At 40.6% G+C, this 16416-nt stretch overlaps 1 protein-coding gene across 1 annotated transcript in view; it reads left to right on the forward strand.

Moving 5' to 3' along the window:
* Nucleotides 1-16416, forward strand: part of LOC133561239 (forkhead box protein P2-like) — a 289077-nt gene that overhangs the window by 728 nt on the left and 271933 nt on the right.

The raw sequence follows: 16416 nt of genomic DNA on the forward strand, positions 1-16416 counted from the left end.
TAAAGCTCAAAAATTACTTTTGAAAAACATCAATGTTTTTTCTTTTTTTTCTTTTACTCTTTGTTGTCTTTGGGGGAAAAAAGTGTTGCATGTATGTGGTGGTGGTGGTGGGGGGGGGGGTCTTAAAGACCCCACACAACATATAATTAGTGTGCCTTTCCATATCCATCTCGGGCTGGGGGATATCGCCTTTTTTCAGTATCGCGATATTTTTAGGCCGTATCGCGATATACGATATATATTACGATATTTTGCCTTGGCCTTGAATGAACACTTGATGCATATAATCACAGCAGTATGATGATTATAACCCCGTTTCCATATGAGTTGGGAAATTGTGTTAGATGTAAATGTAAACAGAATACAATGATTTGCAAATCCTTTTCAAGCCATATTCAGTTGAATATGCTACAAAGACAACATATTTGATGTTCAAACTCATAAACCATTTTTTTTTTTTTGCCAATAATTATTAACTTTAAAATTTGATGCCAGCAACACGTGACAAAGAAGTTGGGAAAGGTGGCAATAAATACCGATAAAGTTGAGGAATGCTCATCAAACACTTATATGGAACATCCCACAGGTGTGCGGGTTAATTGGGAACAGGTGGGTGCCATGATTGGCTATAAAAGCAGCTTCTATGAAATGTTAGGTATTGTATTTCCTTGAATTGCCGCCGGGGCGCTAATTAATTTAAAACCTCTTCTCACTCCTGCGCTTACTAAAGGCATGCGGTAAAAGTAAGCATGCGCTAATTATTTTAAAACCTTGTCTCACTGCAGCACTTACCAAAGTAATGCAGTAAAAATTTGACCTTAAATCCTACTGAATAGCTCTCAATATTTTTCCCTTTATGCGATTTCAAATTACCAGTATTGAAATCAGTCTCCTCCATTTTGAAAATGATGACAGGGGAAGTGTCACGAGTTTGACCCGGCGGTAATACTAAGCATGCGCTAATTATTTCCGGAAGCGAGTTTGACCCGGCAATAATTCAAGGCAGGCGCATACTAAATGCCCTGCGGCAATTCAAGGAAATACGGTAAGTCAATTGACCAAAAGTGTATTTATTAAAGTCATTTCCAAAACAGAGAGTGCAAGATTGTCAGAGACATTTTAAGTGTCAAATAAAAATGAGCTGCATAATAGCAAAATCGGGCTTCACGGTGGCAGAGGGGTTAGTGCGTCTGCCTCACAATACGAAGTTCCTGCAGTCCTGGGTTCAAATCCAGGCTCGGGATCTTTCTGTGTGGAGTTTGCATGTTCTCCCCGTGAATGCGTGGGTTCCCTCCGGGTACTCCGGCTTCCTCCCACTTCCAAAGACATGCACCTGGGGATAGGTTGATTGGCAACACTAAATGGTCCCTAGTGTGTGAATGTTGTCTGTCTATCTGTGTTGGCCCTGCGATGAGGTGGCGACTTGTCCAGGGTGTACCCCGCATTCCGCCCGATTGTAGCTGAGATAGGCGCCAGCGCCCCCCGCGACCCCGAAAGGGAATAAGCGGTAGAAAATGGATGGATGGATAATAGCAAAATCAAATAGTATTCGTCCTTCACTATGTGGTATGTAACTACAGACGTTATTAAATTCTCTTCATTCTGTAGCGAGTGACTTTTCAAATGATGCTACATACTGTATTTCCTTGAATTGCCGCCGGGGCGCTAATTAATTTAAAACCTCTTCTCACTCCGGCACTTACCAAAGGCATGCAGTAAAAATTTGAGTGTGATGTAAGCTTGGACCTTAAATCCTACTGAATAGCTCTTAATGGGAGAAAAAAATAAAAGATTAAATTAAAATAAAAAAAATCGGTCAAAGGCAGGCGGTAAAAGTAAGCATGCACTAATTATTTTAAAACCTCTTCTCACGCCGGCACTTACCAAAGGCATGCACTAAAAATTTGAGTGTGATGTAAGTTTGGACCTTAAATCCTACTGAATAGCTCTTAATAGGAGAAAAAAATAAAAGATTAAAATAAAAAATCGGTCTAAGCCTTGGCCTCTGGAGAGTGGGTCCAGACTGAGGCCAAGAGGGGAAAAAAACAACTCATAGCCATAGTACACATATCTCTTACATGTGTGTAAGAGGGAAACATCAAAGAAAACAAAGGACATGAAAGACATTAAAGCAGTTGATACAACCAGACACTTCTACATACAGCCATAAATAAAAAGTCAAAGAAACATATCCACTGTGGTGGCCTCTGCGGTGTTTCACGCCATCGTCCGCTGAGCATGGCCAGAGACAGGAGCAGACCCAACAAAGCAACCAAGGGAGCCGACTCCACTCTCGGCCGCCAACCAACTCTCGGCCAGTGTCTAGTCCGCATGGATGAGCGAGGATATGTCCAAGAAGACCTGAGGTGTCCGATATCTGCTCATTCAGCCAAGACACTGTGAAGCTTGTCCGTCCCGGCACTTAATGCCAGCTCCGCATCCCTGTCTCTTCATCCACATCTCCTCCAGTCTCTCCAAACTGACTCTGGTGTAGCAGAGACCCATCAGCTGGTCTCCATGGCCAAAAGGCTCCCGGGAGGCAGATCCAAAAAAAGGTACAGGTACACCCTGGACAAGTCGCCACCTCATCACAGGGCCAACACAGATAGACAGACAACATTCACACTCACATTCACACACTAGGGTCCATTTATCAATCAATCAATGTTTATTTATATAGCCCTAAATCACAAGTGTCTCAAAGGGTTGCACAATCCACAACAACATCCTCGGTAGGCCCACATAAGGGCAAGGAAAAACTCACCCCAGTGGGACGTCGACAATGATGATTATGAGAATCCTTGGAGAGGACCCGGCATATGTGGGCAACTCCCCCCCACCCCCCATCCCTAGGGAATTGTAAGCAATGGATGTCGAGCAAATCTAACATGATATTGTGAAAGTCCAATCCATAGTGGGTCTAACATAACCGTGAGAGTCCAGTCCAAAGTGGATCTAATATAGTAGCGAGAGTCCCGTCCAAAGTGGAGCCAGCAGGAAACCATCCCAAGCGGAGGCGGATCAGCAGCGCAAAGATGTCCCCAGCCGATACACAAGCAAGCAGTACATGTCCACCGGATCGGACCGGACCCCCTCCTCCACAAGGGAGAGTGGGACATAGGAGAAAAAGAAAAGAAACGGCAGATCAACTGGTCTAAAAAGGGAGTCTATTTAAAGGCTAGAGTATACAGATGAGTTTTAAGGTGAGACTTAAATGCTTCTACTGAGGTAGCATCTTGAACTGTTACCGGGAGGGCATTCCAGAGTACTGGAGCCCCAAATGAAAACGCTCTATAGCCCGCAGACTTTTTTTGGGCTTTGGGAATCACTAATAGGCCGGAGTCCTTTGAAGGCAGATTTCTTATATTTCTTATATGAACATAAACTTTTTTCCACAGGCTAATAATACATTTGAAAATAAATGAACAATAATGAATGAATCAAACATTCGAGCCTTGAAGTAGCGAGAGAAAGTGCATGAATAAAATGTTAATTATTGCTCAGTTTGCTACACTGATTTGCTTTAACACTGAATATGGAACAAACAAGCTTATATAACTTAGTGCAAAATCAACTTTCGAAAAACAAATGATAGAACATCAATGGCATATTAAATAAAATTGAAATAAAAATGTAACGCCTCTTTTCTTTGTGCAGCCTTCTAAAGTAAATATCAACATTAACTTTTTCCACAGGCTAATACATTTGAAAATTAAATAATGAGGTGGGCGGGGTTGGTGGTAGCAGGGGTGTATATTGTAGCGTCTTGGAAGAGTTAGTGCTGCAAGGGGTTCTGTGTATTTCTTCTGTTGTGTTTATGTTGTGTTACGGTGCAGATGTCCACCCGAAATGTGTTTGTCATTCTTGTTTGGTGTGGGTTCACAGTGTGACAGTGTTAAAGTTGTTTATACCGCCACCCTCAGTGTGACCCATATGGCTGTTGACCAAGTATGCCTTGCATTCACTTACGTGTGCTTACAAGCCGCTTACATTATGTGACTGGGTCGGCACGCTGTTTGTATGGAGGAAAAGCGGAAGTGACTCCCCCAATATTGTTGTCTGAGTGGAAAGCGTGAGGAATTCCGGAGAATGGTTGTCCCCTCACTGGATCAGTTTGCAGCCGAGTGTGAAGCGACCGGAATGAGAATCAGCACCTCCAAGTCTGAGTCCATGGTTCTCGCCCGGAAAAGGGTGGAGTGCCATCTCCGGGTTGGGGAGGAGACCCTGCCCCAAGTGGAGGAGTTCAAGTACGTAGGAGTCTTGTTCGAGAGTGAGGGAAGAGTGGATGGTGAGATCGACAGGCGGATCGGTGCGGCGTCTTCAGTAATGCGGACGTTGTACCGATCCGTTGTGGTGAAGAAGGAGCTGAGCCGGAAGGCAAAGCTCTCAATTTACCGGTCGATCTACGTTCCCATCCTCACCTATGGTCATGAGCTTTGGGTCATGACCGATAGGATAAGATCACGGGTACAAGCGGCCCAAATGAGTTTCCAGGTCTCTCCCTTAGAGATAGGGTGAGAAGCTCTGCCATCCGGGAGGAACTCAAAATAAAGCCGCTGCTCCTCCACATGGAGAGGAGCCAGATGAGGTGGTTTGGGCATCTGGTCAGGATGCCACCCGAACGCCTCCCTAGGGAGGTGTATAGGGCACGTCCAACCGGTAGGAGGCCACGGGTAAGACCCAGGACAGGTTGGGAAGACTATGTCTCCCGGCTGGCCTGGGAACGCCTCGGGATCCCCCGGGAAGAGCTAGACGAAGTGGCTGGGGAGAGGGAAGTCTGGGTTTCCCTGCTTAGGCTGCTGCCCCCACGACCCGACCTCGGATAAGCGGAAGAAGATGGATGGATGGTTGTCCCCGGGGGATTTTCGGGAGGGGCACTGAACTTCGGGAGTCTCCCGGGAAAATCGTAAGGGTTGGCATGTATGAGTATTAGCTGTGAATGCGGTGTTATAGCGGCACCGCCACTGTATAGTACTGCTGGGCCAACTTTAATGTTAAATTGATATTGCCTCAAGGGCCAAATGAAATTACACGGCGGGCCAGAGTTTGACACCCATGTCTTAAGTGCATGGGAAGCTAGTGCAGGTGAGCCAGTATAGGCGTAATATGATCAAACTTTAGTGTTGCCAATCAACCTATCCCCAGGTGCATGTCTTCGGCTTTGGCGGTGGGAGGAAGCCCGAGTACCCGGAGGGAACCCACGCATTCATGGGGATGACATGCAAACTCCACACAGAAAGACCCGAGCCCGGGATTGAACCCTGACTACTCAGGATCTTCGTATTGTGAGGCAGACACACTAACCCCTCCTCCACCGTGATGCCCGCCCTTCCATATTATCAATTAAAATAAATATTCCCCCAAATTGGCTGTGGAGACCCTCCAGGTTGGATCCGCAGGGTGCACAGGTGTGTCCTCCCCAGCTATGCAGGTGTGCTCCCATGCCCTCACTCAGCACCTCTTCAAAAGGATGCAATAAACACCCCCCCTCCCCTTATCTTGTGAAATATGTCAGCCACGGTGCACAATTGGCCCTCTTTTTACGCTCCCTGTAATCATTTCTTCAAAAATGTTTATGCTAGCAGAAAAGGTCACTTCGTTTTGCGCAAAAACAGTACTTTTCAGCGTCGCCGAGCACACTTATTAAATAAAGGCATCCGTGTTTATGATTGCGGCTTTCACCGCGGGGGCGGTCGTGCCCCTATGGTAATAGGAAAATGAATACCCTCCACTGGATTTATGCGCGTAACCCAGAGCTGGGCAAATACTTTGACTCGGAGAAAAAAAATGTGTCTGGGGGGGGCCAAGGTGTTTAAATTATATGTACACATTTAGCTGTAAAAATCGTGTGTATAGTATGTGTGTTGGGGTCCATTTTTTTTTCAGGAACACTCATACCAAATGTCCGTTATAGTTCTAAAAACGTTATGACAGACCACTTAAAAAACAGAGTGGAATTTTGCAGTTTTTTACTGAATGGGACACCCAAAATGTACGCTAAAACAAAGAAAGTGGGATTTACAATACTAACTACGAACAATAAAACACTGAATATTAACAACGTATGAACCTCTTTTGCTTCTCAGACCAGCTCCTCATTAGTTGTGTTGTTTTTACAATGGTCCAGGGTGTATGTGTGTATAAATTATATGTACACATTTAGCTGTAAAAATCTGCTCTACAGCATGTGTTTAGGACCATTTTTTTTATAGGAACACTAATACTAAAAGTCAAAATGTCCGATAGAGTTCAAAAATCGTAATGAGAGACCGCCTCAAAAAACCGGAATGGAATTTTGCAGTTTTTTACTGAATGGGACACCCAAAATGTACACTAAAATAAAGAAAGTGGGATTTACAATACTAGCTACGAACAATAAAACACTGAATATTAACAACGTATGAACCTCTTACTTCTCAGACCAGCTCCTTGATAGTTGTCCATCTTTTACAATGGGCCAAGGTGTATGTGTGGATACATTATATATTTACACACTTAGCTGTAAAAATCTGCTGTACAACATGTGTGTTTGTGCCCCCTTTTTTTTTCCAGGAACACTAGTACCAAAAGTCACAATGTCCAAAAGAGTTCTAAATATTTTCTGACAGACCACCTCAAAAAAAATAAATGGAATTTTGCAGTTTTTTACTGAATGGGACACCCAAAATGTACACTAAAATAAAGAAAGTGGGATTTACAATACTAACTACGAACAATAAAACACTGAATATTAACAACGTATGAACCTCTTTTACTTATCAGACCAACTCCTCGATAGTTGTGTAGCTTTTACAATGGACAAAGGTGTGTATGTGTGTATAATTTATATGTATACATATTGCTGTAAAAATCATCTGTTTAGTACATATATTTGGGTGCTTTTTTTTTCTCGGAACAGTAACACTAAAAGTCAAAGTGTCCGATAAAGTTCTACAAACGTTATGACGGACCACCTCAAAGAACGGAATGGAATTTTGTTGATTTTTACTGAATGAGACACCCAAAATGTACACTAAAATAAAGAAAGTGGGATTTAAAATACTAACTACGAACAATAAAACACTGAATATTAACAACGTCTGAACCTCTTTTACTTCTCAGACCAGCTCCTCAATAGTTGTGTTGTTTTTACAATGAACTTATGTGTATGTGTGTATAAATTATATGTACACATTTAGCTGTAAAAATCTGCTCTACAGCATGTGTTTAGGTCCATTTTTTTTTATAGGAACACTAATACTAAAAGTCAAAATGTCCGATAGAGTTCAAAAATCGTAATGAGAGACCACCTCAAAAAAACGGAATGGAATTTTGCAGTTTTTTACAGAATGGGACACCCAAAATGTACAGTAAAATAAAGAAAGTGGGATTTACAATACTAACTACGAACAATAAAACAGTGAATATTAACAACATATGAACCTCGTTTACTTCTCAGACCAGCTCCTTGATAGTTGTGTAGCTTTTACAATGGGCCAAGGTGTATGTGTGGATAGATTATATATTTACACACTTAGCTGTAAAAATCTGCTGTACAACATGTGTGTTTGTGCCCCTTTTTTTTTCTAGGAACACTAATACCAAAAGTCACAATGTCCAATAGATTTCTAAAAAAATTTTGACGGACCGCCTCAAAAAGTTTTTTACTGAATGGGACACCCAAAATGTACAGTAAAATAAAGAAAGTGGGATTTACAATACTAACTACGAACAATAAAACAGTGAATATTAACAACATATGAACCTCGTTTACTTCTCAGACCAGCTCTTTGATAGTTGTGTAGCTTTTACAATGGACCAAGGTGTATGTGTGTATAATTTATATGTACGCATGTTGCTGTGAAAATCAGCTGTTTAGTATGTGTTTGGGTCCATTTCTTTCCAAGAACACTAATACCAAAAGTCAAAATGTCCGATAGAGTTCTAAAAGTGTTATAAAATAACCACTTCAAAAAACGGAATGGAATTTTGCAGTTGTTTTTACTGAATGGGACACCCAAAATGTACAGTAAAATAAAGAAAGTGGGATTTACAATACTAACTACGAACAATAAAACAGTGAATATTAACAACGTATGAACCTCTTTTACTTCTTAGACAAGCTCCCAGAAAGTTGTCTATCTTTTACAATAGACCAAAGTGTGTATGTGTGTATACATTATATGTACACATTTTGCTGTAAAAACCAAGAAATGTAAAGAAAGAAAGTGGGATTTACAATATTAACTACGGACGATAAAACACTGAATATTAACAATAAATTAATGTACATCTTTTTTTACTTCTCAGACCAGCTGCTAGCTGTGTATCTTTTACAATCAAGCAATACACAACAAACATGTACAAAAACAGCAAAATATGAATGCAAGGTGTAATAAACACCTACAGTATGATATATTATCACGTAAAAATATGTTTCTGACACACGCGTTTGGGGTTGGCTGCTCTGAAAATACACACTGCCCACTCTGCTTTGTTCCTGGTCTAAGAGGCAGTGACGTAGATTACCGTAATAACTCCTAAAACACTTGAAAGCGCAGATTTGGACCATTGAAATACTTTCTATAGTTAAAGACTTTTCCGGTCATTTAAACACATTTAAGCACATCATAATGGCGGCGATAGTTTAGACTTAGACTTAGTTATTAGTTTTATTACTCTTGTAATGTCCTGTCTTGTAAATGTCCAGTATTTTTATGTATTTTAATATGTACTGCTTTTATATTTCCTGTATTTTTTATTATTACTTTGAACTGTTTTATATTTTCATTTTCCATCCTGTAAAGCAGTGGAATCCAAAGTGCGGCCCGGGGGCCATTTGCGGCCCACAGGAAATTTGTTAACGGCCCCACGGCACATTTTAAAAATACGATTAAAAAAAATTTAAAATGTAAAAATTAGGAGCAAACGGGTGAAATGTAACAAGAAAATGTTGCAATGTTTACTCTAATAACACAAAGCTGCCATGCAGGCTGTTTCTTTCTTTGAAAAATAATAATGAATCAAAATCAATGTCATTATGAATTATTGACCAATTGCGTCATGTTAAATTTTCCACTTTGAGATATTTTTTGGGGAAAATGTTACATATTTTGTGTTTGCCATAAAAAAACTGAGCTTTTTTTTTAATGAAGGACCTAAAATGAACAAACAAAAAACATAACAACAATAAAACTTATATATGACGGATTGGTCTGAAGTTGATCTCGAGATTATTGTGTTAAAAGTAAACAGTGAAAACATTTATAATTAATTTTTTAACACCTTAATGAGTAGGACCCTTTTGGATCCCTAATCATTTTAGTGTGATTTGTGTTTAAGTGTCATTGCTCAAAAAATAATAATTAATTCAAATCAATGTTGGCCCTGGGATGAGGTGGCGACTTGTCCAGGGTGTACGCCGCCTTCCGCCCAATTGTAGCTGAGATAGGCACCAGCACCCCCCACGGAATAAGCGGTAGAAAAATGGATTGATGGATAGATGGATGGATGGTGTTATGAGTTATTGACCTTTTTAATGCTCCAATTATTATATAATCTCAAATATTCCACTTTAAAAAAATATTGGGTAATAATATTGCATATTTTGTGTTTTTTCCATCAAAAAACAGGGTTTTCTTTGACAAAAAGAGCATACAACTTAAATCTTTAAAATCATTATATTGACAGATGGAGATAGGCACCAGCGCCAACCCGCAACCCCAAAGGGAATAAGCGGTAGAAAATGGATGGATGGACCTAATGTTGATCTGGAGATTTAAAACTTGAATAATAATAAAAAACAAAATAATACTGAATAATGACATATTTTTTATTTTTTTGGACCAAAACCCTTTTGGGGTCCCCGGGATCAAGCTTGAGTGGAGGCTTAAATGTATATTGGTTATACATATATTGTATTGGTTTTTAAAATAAAAAAATGTCAAAATGGCCCCCGCTTTGATTTTTTTAGTCTAAGGCAGGGGTCGGGAACCTTTTTGGCTGAGAGAGCCAAGAATCCAAATATTTTAAAATGTATTTCCGTGAGAGCCGTATAATAACTGAACGCATGCATTTTTAAGTAAGACCAACATTTCTAGATTATAATAGGGCTCTTATTCTTTGTGATAACATTGTTATTCTGAAGCTAACTGTGGAGGGGCGTTGCCTGCGGGACTGCAGCGAAGCGAGTTGTTGCCAGGACCAGCCTCGAAATCAGCAACAGGTGCATCGAAGGCCCACCTGGGCCTTTTTGTCTAATTTATAAGCAGCAGCCAGGAGGAGAGACGGGGTCGAGGCTGGAGCCAGAGTGCGAGCGAGAACAAAAGAGGAAAAAGACAATTGCTGGAAAGCAACTGAGAGACTTATTGAAAAATAAAAAAAATATTGTAGCACTGAAACAGGCTCTCATGTCGGTGCTTGGTGGTCTGAAGATACCCCAGGAGGGCAAACCCTAAACTAACCGCTAATAAACAAATCACTTCTTACCCTTATTGCAACTTCTTGAACAAGTGCGGTATAAAAAAGGATGGATGGATTCAAATGCATGAGCATGTTTTATATTTTGAACATTAATTTTAACATTCTCAGCTGAGATTTATCCAAGAGCCAGATGCAGTCATCAAAAGAGCCACATCTGGCTCGCGAGCCATAGGTTCCCTACCTCTGGTCTAAGGCCCCAAGTGGAAAAAGTTTGGACATCCCTGCTGTAAAGTGTCTTTGAGTACTCTGAAAAGCGCTACACCAAATAAAATATATTATTATTATTATTGTTGTTAGACAAACTTTATCGATCCACAAGGGAAATTGTTCCACACAGTAGCTCAGTTATTTAAAATGTACCAAGGTAGCAATATAAAATATAACATATATGTAATGTTTACATATTACATATACAGTATATAACATATACTGATATATTATGATATTTCTATATGATACATACAATATATCACAAATCCCAATTACCATGTACAATATTACAGTACATGTAACAGCTGTAGCAAAAAAATAGGGCAGGAAATCACCAGAAATTCCCGGGCGTGGCCACCGCTGCTGCTCACTGCTCTCCTCACCTCCCAGGGGGTACATAAGGGGATGAGTCAAGGGAAATTGTTCCACACAGTAGCTCAGTTATTAAGTAGACTAAAAATGTACCATAGTAGCAATATAAAATATAACATATATGTAATGTTTACATATTATATATACTGATATATATTTTTGTATAATACATACAATATATAACAAATCCCAATTACCATGTACAATTTTACAGTACTGCGATGAGGTGGCGACTTGTCCAGTGTGTACCTCGCATTCCACCCGATTGTAGCTGAGATAGGCACCAGCGCCCCCTGCGACCATAGAGGGAATAAGCGGTAAAAAATGGATGGAATATTACAGAATATGTAACAGCTGCAGCAAAAAAAAAAAAAAAAAAAGGGCAGCAAATCAAAAATTCCCGGGCGTGGCCACCAATGCTGCTCACTGCTCCCCTCACCTCCCAGGGGGTGGCCAAGGGAATGGTTCAGATGCAGAGGACACATTTCACTACACCTAATGTGTTTGTGACAATCATTGGTGCTTTAACTTCACATAAAATAGAGAGAAGATCCAGCAGAAAATATACATTATAAACAAAGAGAGGAAGCTAATATAGAATAGTTTTGATGTAAAAGGTCTAAAAAAAATCTGTACAACGTCCGGCGGGCCCGATTGAAATTGATAAAGGGCCACATTTTGCCGAGGTCTGTTGTAACTTGTCATAAGATTCGATCATTTATCACAAAATAAGTTCTGCCTGGTGTTGCTTTATTTTGCAGCATTCCTGAAAAGGATTAAGTCGTGCTTGTGTTTGGGGGCGGCGCTGAAGGATTGTTGTACATAAACACAATATTCCCACTGGAATCCGCGCGCTAGCGAAATCTGGCAAGTTTTCGAGACTCTCCAAGCCCTCGAAATGCAGATTTTAAGTTGCCTTCACAGCCACGTTTCCATGACAACCGCCTTGTGCAAGTTAAGGCAAGCCCCTCCCCCTCCCCAGCAAAGACTTGAATTTGTGTTGACAGTTTTGGCCTTTAATGGCACTTTTGTCCCTCCTCCAGGAGTATTTGTTTACCGGGATCCTGCGCCGCGAGCTGTCAGGCTGGCCAAGATTGACTCCTTCAGATAAAAGAGTGTATTACGCGCCTAAGAGGCCACGTATTTGTTTTGTTTGCCGCCATAATTATTGCCGTAATGATGTTTTGTGTGGGTCTTGGCACGGCTCAGACTTTCTTACTTCTGCTCCGGGTCACTTAAGACAAACCGCCTTTGGCGAGGATTATGAAGATGGTCACACGCACCTTTGATGACTTTATGGATTTGACCCAAGTTTGAGACGCTTGCTATAAACTAATATGGGCATCTGTAAAGCAAAATGTCCGACTCACCTCAAAGGTTCTTTGATGAGTTTAAGTGCTTTTATTGTGGTGACGTACAAAAATGCCTCGCTCCTGTACCCCCTTAGAACACAAAGCCATCAAAGCTTCAAATGACCGGGAATACGTGCAGACTTTATGCAATTCTTTAGTAAGAAAATTGAAGTCATTAGAAAGGAGATTAAAGACAATGCGTCCCAGCTACAACGGGGTTCTATTAACACTGACACGATTGTATATACGGCGGATACTGCCCTCCAAAATAGTTTCTCTCGTTTTGAGGAAATAACATTAAAGGAATTGTTACAACGTGTAAATGGAATAAAACAAACAACGTGTTTACTTGACCCTCTTCCTGGGAAACTGATCAAGGAGCTCTTTGTATTATTAGGTCCATCAGTGTTAAATATTATAAACTTATCACTTTCCTCGGGCACTGTTCCCCTAGCATTCAAAAAAGCGGTTATTCATCCTCTTCTTAAAAGACCTAACCTCGATCCTGACCTCATGGTAAACTACCGACCAGTGTCTCACCTTCCCTTTATTTCAAAAATCCTCAAAAAAATTGTTGCGGAGCAGTTAAATGAACACTTAGCGTCTAACAATCTATGTGAAACCTTTCAATCCGGTTTCAGGGCAAATCACTCCACGGAGACAGCCCTCGCAAAAATGACTAATGATCTATTGCTAACGGTGGATTCTGATGCGTCATCTATGTTGCAGCTCCTCCATCTTAGCGCTGCTTTCATCAAAACACGAATTGGTATGTCAGACTTAGCCCTGTCTTGGTTTAACTCTTATCTTACTGTGTTGGATCCGCTTTGGACTGGACTCTCGCGACTGTGTTGAATCCATTATGGATTGAACTTTCACGGTATCATGTTAGACCCGCTCCACATCCATTGCTTTCCTCCTCTCCAAGGTTCTCATGTGAGTTTTTCCTTGCCCTTATGTGGGCCTACCGAGGATGTGGTAGTGGTTTGTGTTGTGGTTTGTGCAGCCCTTTGAGACACTACTGATTCAGGGCTATATAAGTAAACATCGATTGATTGATTGATTATGTCCAACACCATAATGTTGGTTCCTCTCTCACTTGGCACTCAAAATATCTCAAATAAACTGAGCAGTTTTCATCCAGGATCAACTATTTTTGATCAATATTGAAGTATTCCTTGTAGGGTTGTACGGTATACCGGGATTATAGATTATAGTCTAGTACCGCGATACTAGGGGTGTAACGGTACGTGTATTTGTATTGAACCGTTTCGGTACGGGGGTTTCGGTTCGGTTCCGAGGTGTACCGAACGAGTTTCCACACGGACATATTAGGTAGCGCACCGCAGGTTGTGTAAACAATGCAGAGCGAGGCACAACACACGGCAGGCTAGCAGCGACCGGGCTAGGACAACATGTAAAAGCCAGAGCTGGAAGACCCTCCTGCCTCGTTAACATCTCTCGTTTGGGAACACTTTGTCTGCGAGGTGTGATACAACAATGGAGGACGGAGGTTTGCCGACATTGTTCATCAGCAGTAGGGTACGCTTCTGCCAACACGTCAAACACGCTAACTCCTTTGAAGCATCACCACCGCATTCAAGCAGCCTCTCCTCGGCGAGTCAGGCAGGGCTGAAGCAATAAGAAATGTTTTTATAGCAGCAGATTTATTCCATCCATCCATTTTCTACTGCTTGTCCCGTTCGGGGTCCCAGGGGGTTGCTGTATTGCATTAAAAACTAGATTTTGACCCACTTCTATGGTGGAAGAACAATAATCTTATATATCCTTGTACTACCAAGTTAGCCAGGCTGGGGTGGGGTTCGGGGGGGTTGATGAACTGGACCCCGACTTTAACAATTTGAAAAACTTATTGGGGTGTTTGCATTCAGTGGTCAACTGTACGGAATATGTCCTGTACTGTGCAATCTACTAATAAAAGAATCAATCAATCAAAAAAAGCACTTTATATGTAGAAAGGTTTTGTTAAGAAACCATTCTGAGCCTTATCTTATTTTTTATTTTTTATTTTATATATGTTAAACACATTAACCTTGGCATTGGACCCTGTGTGTATATGTATGTTAAGCCATTGTTTACAAATTTGGTAAATAAATAACCAAAACATTTATATTTTGTTGTTTTCTTACTGTACCGAAAAAGAACCGAACCGTGACCTCTAAACCGAGGTACACACCGAACCGAAATTGTTGTGTACTGTTACACCCCTATGCGATACTAACGAGTCATATTCGGTACAACACCGCCTCTGAAAAGTACCGATCCGCCGCGTCCCCGTCGTTGTCACGTCGGGTCATTGCTGGTTTTACATGCAGAGGAGCATGTTCGGCAGCGCACAATCACTGAGTACTTACAAGCAAACACAGTGTGTCGACAGAAAAGGGAGAACGGACGCATTTTGGCTTAAAAACTAAAAATAAAGGTGAAGTTATAACACTGGAACACCGTCAGGAAGAGGTGCTTTAAAATTTAGCTAGCTAACTAGCAGCTAAAGCCCATCCGCATTCGGCAGTGTAATAGCTACTTCTAAATCACTAATCTTCGCCTCCATGGCGACAAATAAAGTATGTTTCTTACAAGTATCATCCCTGCAGGACGAGTAATGGCTACTAAACATGCTTCACTACACACCATAGCTCACCAGCGTCAAAATGTACACAAACGCCATTGGTGGCTCTACACCTGACATTCACTGTAATGATACCAAGTACAGGACCGTATCTAGTCGATATATATGTATGATTTATATATATGACAAAATTATTACAGTGTTCCCAATGTTAAAAGGATAAAGCCATTGTTTACTAATTTGGTAAATAAATAACCAAAAAAATGTACATTTTGTTGTTTTCTTACTGTACCGAAAATGAACCGAACCGTGACCTCTAAACCGAGGTACGTACCGAATCGACATTTTTGTGTACCGTTACACCCCTAATGTTGCTGCTTTGCTGCTATCTTGTGGAGAAGATGAGCAATTCAAAAACCGGACCAATCATCATCAGCGCCACATTTACTTATATGACCAAATACATTCACTGTACAAACATGCATATACACATACTGTACATATACAAGTACATATACATACATACACACATACTGTACATATACATCCACTGTACAAACATACACATACTGTACATATACATTTACTGTACAAACATGCATATACACATACTGTACATATACAAGTACATATACATACATTCATTCATGCACATAATCACGTTTCATCAAACATATATTAACGTTGTTACCCTAGGGGAAACAGGTTAACACATGGCATACTGACAAAGCTTAACCCATTGATACTATAACAATCTACAAGATTAATATAGGTTGCCTCTCTCTCTTCCCCTCCATCTCTCGGTATTCCTTTTTTTTGTTTTTGTTTCTCTAGTTATGATTATGTATATGTATTGTTGCATTCGAACAACTTTATTGTTGATAATAGAGGTCAACTATTGGTATTGTTCATGATCAATAGCGCTTTTTCTATTGGTATTGGTATTGCTCCAGTTGTAGTGTAGAAATGCTCATTGTCATCTCTATATTATTTATTTTACTAACTGCTTATCACTTTTACCATCATATTTGTACATATTGTATGTGCTGATGTTGTTCTATTGTTGTTGTTATTGTTGTGTTTGCTGTTGTTGTTTTTGTCTCTCTGTCTAATCCTCCTCTTATCCCCACAATTTCCCCCTCTGTCTTCATTTTTTTCTCTTTCTATCCCCTCTTGCTCCGGCCCGGCTGCACCAAAGCATAATATAAATATATTTAATAAATTCAAATTCAAATAAGGCAACAAGAGAAGTATCCTACACTTCTCTTTTGTAAAGTAAATCTGAACAGCTGATATGGGCATCTACATCAACTATATGAATTGCCTGAGAAGCTAGACAGGACAAAAAAATAACAAAAAAAAAACTTATATGACCAAATGCAAATACCGTATTTCCTTGAGTAGCCACCGGGCATGTAATTAGTGCCTGCC

Source organism: Nerophis ophidion, linkage group LG10, assembly GCF_033978795.1.
Source record: "Nerophis ophidion isolate RoL-2023_Sa linkage group LG10, RoL_Noph_v1.0, whole genome shotgun sequence".
Lineage (NCBI taxonomy): Eukaryota > Metazoa > Chordata > Actinopteri > Syngnathiformes > Syngnathidae > Nerophis > Nerophis ophidion.